Consider the following 4,344-nt stretch of genomic DNA (forward strand, 5'->3'; position numbering starts at 1 on the left):
TTCAGTTTTATATAAGGCCAGTTCCACCGGTGCTGGTCTGAATCACTAAAATGGCCATAACTCCGGAAACCTCGACCTATCCGAACCATTTTTAATAGCAAACAATGCGGTGAAATTCCGTTCAATTACGAGCTATAATCCGAAAAATCCGCCAATGGGAAAAGCCTTTAAAATAAGTGAACTTTTTTGCGCACATACATACATACATACATACATACACAATAGACTGGGTCAACAAAGTCGATTTTTTTGAAACACAGCTTTTTCGATTCCTTTTGGCGTCCAAAACCACTGTGCAAAATTTGGGAGCGATTGGTTGCGTCCCCGTATTCCGCATTGCGATTGAAATTTGTATGGAGTTTAGTATAGAAAAACGTGTTTTTTTTTGCATTTTTCTCCTTAATTGATTTTTTTTTTGTCTGAAACGATCTAACTAATGACGTTGAAATATAGCCTAGGATATGCTGAAAAACTTCGCCGAAGACTGCAAAGTGATCCGACGCTTGTTAAAAAAGTTATAACGTGCAGATTGCCCAGTGCTGCTTAACATTTAACATGTACAGGAATAACATCAATAACATCAATAAAATCTTAACTTTTGGCTAAGTTACCAAGGGAATAACTTTTTTCACAAGCGTTGAATCACTTTGCGATCTTCGGCGGTTTTTCGTCATATCCTAGGCTATACTTTAACTTCATTAGTTACATGATGTTAGACAAAAGAATTCAAATTATGAATAAAATGCAAAAAAATACGTTTTCCCATACTAAATTCCATACAAATTTCAATCGCAATGCGGAATACGGGGACGCAACCAATCGCTTCCAATTTTTGCACAGTTGTTTTGAACGCTAATACAAATTGCAAAAGCTTTGTTCCGGGTTGATGCGATCAAATTTAATTTTTCTCCATATAGCCATATAGCCTTTCAGTACATGCGTTGTACGAGAAAGGCAAAACAATACTTTCGAGCTTATTTGCTCTAGAGAACTAAGTTATTTAACTAATCCAATAGATTGAAAGATCTTTTTTGATGGAAAATTTAATAAACTTTCGAATGAGAGTTAAAAAGCTGCGAAAAGTTTGACCATTTTCAAGTAATAGCCAGTTTGAAACAATCTAAGTCAAAAACATGCAAAGTTCAATTACTACGTAACGGTTGAGATTTGACCATATGCGTACACATTTCAATCACCATTTATGATCCTCTATCACTCCTTAAAAAGTTTGCATTCACCCATCGGGGCCCCCGGGACCGGTTCCGGAACACTACCGGTTCAGATATTGTTTTGTACTGTTTTCCTGCTAACCGTTCATTAGGTTACCGAAAATGCCGCTTTTTGATGTGTAGCATGAATGAGTTACGTTCAATTTTATATTTGGCCACTTCCGGCGGGACCCCCAGAACCGGTTCCGGAGCACTACCAGTTCAGATATGGTCGGATACTGTTTTCTTGCTAACCGTCCATCAGGCTATCGAAAATGCCGCTGTTTAATGTGTCGAATGCATGGGTTTGGTTCTCTTTTATACTTGGAAACTTCCGGCGGGTGTTCCGGAACCGGTTCCGGAACACTACCGGTTCTGATATGGTCTGAGACTATTTTCCTGCTTACCGTTTATCAGATTATCGAAAATGCTGTGGTTTGATGTGTCGCATGCATGGGTTTGGTTCTCTTTGATATTTGTCCACTTCCGGCGGGACACCCAGAACCGGTTCCGGAACACTACCGGTACAGATATGGTCTGATTCTATTTTCCTGCTAACCGTTCATCAGGTTATCGAAAGTGCCGCTGTTTGATGTGTCGCATGAATGAATTAAGTTCGACTTTATATTTGGCCACTTCCGGCGGGACACCCAGAACCGGTTCCGGAACACTACCGGTTCAGATATGGTCTTATACTGCTTTTCTGCTAACCGTTCATCAGGTTATCGAAAATGGCGCTGTTTGATGTGTCGCATTCATGGGTTTGGTTCTCTTTGTAACCGTGCGTAGACCCGACTCGATAGGTTTGGCAAACGAGGTGGCTTATGCGCCACTCTCCAAGGAGAGACCACCTGTCTGTTGAAATGCCCGACTAGGAATTTTGCATGGACTCTATGGTCTAGGAAGCTTCGTACGGTTTCTTAAGCGGGAAATGATGCCAACTCGATTCAAGCAAAAACGGTTCGATGGGGAATTATCTAGATTGTATCTATATAAATATCACGACCGGGGAAATGCAGGATTGGAGATGCTGGTTTCGAAATACGGAAACTTTAGGAAAGCAAGAAAACCTCAAAAAACCGCTTCGCGAGCAAAGGTAAGGTGATAAAGAAACGTAAAAGATCTTCAAACAAGATTTACAAATTTTATTCTCGAGAAATCCTCATTTTCCTATCCTATTCTCTTCCTCTATCAAATCCTCTCTCTTCTCTCTACCCGGGTTCATGTGGGACACACTCAAACGGAGCGTACGCTTATAGTGAATGGCCAAACACTAACCTAACCACGTACCTGCGCGCAGGGTTCATGATGCTGTGGGATGATGAACTGGCTGCGAAATGTTGCTGGGCTGGGTTTAGTGCATCGGCGCACCGGCGAGATGGTTCCAAAACGATAGACTGGCGACACGTGCGATCGGTAGAAATATTTCCGGAAACGTAGCGTATGGTGACGGACGCTACGGGACACGACGGCCACGCCGCGCGTCGGTCGGACGTTCGGTTTAGCTCCCGTCCGTTCGTTGCGGATTTTCGTCGCTCACGTGGAAACCACAGCACCGGTTCTCGACCTCAGCACCTCGTTACTCGCTCGCTTACGCACCAGCTAATACAAAAAAAAAACGGCTTTCCGCCCCAGACTCGCCGCCTGTTGAACAGGCTCACTGTTCAACAAAAGGTTAGGTAAGAAGCGTGTCCCGATCTTAACGACATTACTACATACCTTCAAACTTCAAAAAACTTCGATATAGGCAGAACGTACAACTTTGTAACTTTATACTAAATAAAATTCACTCAATTGGAACTGATAAGCTACCTAATAATAAAATGAAAGAGAAAAACTATAACTATAAGAACTTTTTACACTACTTTATCACCACTTCTCACCACTTCAGAAAATTTGGGGGAACACTACTTCGATGCGTTCTGCTCACCGACCGCTCCGCAAACGAAATGGCCGAGAATCTTCAAGCCTGCTGGGATCAGAGTCTCGATCCTTCTTTTTGTATGCCAATTGGCCATCTTGACGAAACTTCCGCGCATAGATAATTTTCCATAAAACGGCTTTATTTTAAATCAAGCGCCATCTATGATTTGAAACGTGCAACATTATATAGGGGAAAGCTTACAACACCATTCCGTCCAGCGTTATATTTTTTTTCGGGAAACTGTGTTTTGCTAAGAATTTTGCCAAACATATCGAGATCAATGTTTTTCAAATTAATTAAAAAAAAAGAAACAGATATCGTTACATCACCTCACTCGGTTTTATGAAAATTTGATCAATGAAATTGATCAAATTTTCATAACTTCAGATGCATTGTCATTTTCTTTCCAACGCTAATTTAAAAACAATTTATGCAACCGGTTATTACGGACTTCATATTCTATGCACTACGTTTTGTTTTCAGAACGTTTTTCCTATTACCTTAAAAAAAAAAACGGAAATTTTCCTTTAACGCATACTAGAGAAGCGACATTATATTGTTCATACGTCAAAATTCTTTGAACTCATAAAAACAATGTCAGAACCGCTTCGAAAAAAAACATACTCGTATAACGAAAACGTACATATGCCATGCACTATGGTCGCTCTTCTTTACCGATTTTGTTCATCAATTCGCTTTTTGACCTATAACAAATGTTCGACTATGAAATAGCGACCAGCTCTATACAAACGTCATCCTTCAAACTGACAGCATAGCTACAGCCCTGCAACCGGAAAGCGAGTGACGAAAAGATTCATCTGTCAAATGTATTTGATCGCTGTAAAGTGAATCGCGTGGAATTTCTAGAACTGCTGCAAAACTACGGAAAAGCTTGGAAGTTTCAACGGAAATTGTCTAAAATATAGCGCAAAACCGGGGGAGTACACTATATTATGTAAATTCAGTGGAGGTATTCATTATTTCTTTCTGTTTTTCTAGGAATACCGTATGGAATGTTGGAGAATTTCGTGGACTATGGAAAGGTGCGACATGACGATAATCTACCTGGATGGGCAACTACTACGCGAACGGAGAAAACTATGGAACCTAAAAGTATGCTGGATGGATTGTATGCTCGGATATGGACTTGTGATTACGGCTTCGGACAATTGCAACAACGGTTTGGAAATCAGTGTCGATGCTGCTCATGTG

At 40.8% G+C, this 4,344-nt stretch overlaps 1 long non-coding RNA gene across 1 annotated transcript; it reads right to left on the bottom strand.

Annotated features, from left to right (window-relative positions):
• Positions 1 to 2,338: 2,338 nt before the first annotated feature.
• Positions 2,339 to 3,620, bottom strand: LOC109420913 (uncharacterized). Its single transcript, XR_009998869.1, has 3 exons — positions 3,092 to 3,620; positions 2,928 to 3,020; positions 2,339 to 2,868 (listed from the first exon to the last, which is right to left on the bottom strand). It is a non-coding gene; the product is annotated as an uncharacterized LOC109420913 (long non-coding RNA).
• Between the last annotated feature and the right edge of the window lie 724 nt (positions 3,621 to 4,344).

This window comes from Aedes albopictus, chromosome 3 (genome assembly GCF_035046485.1).
Source record: "Aedes albopictus strain Foshan chromosome 3, AalbF5, whole genome shotgun sequence".
NCBI classification, from domain to species: Eukaryota; Metazoa; Arthropoda; class Insecta; order Diptera; family Culicidae; genus Aedes; species Aedes albopictus.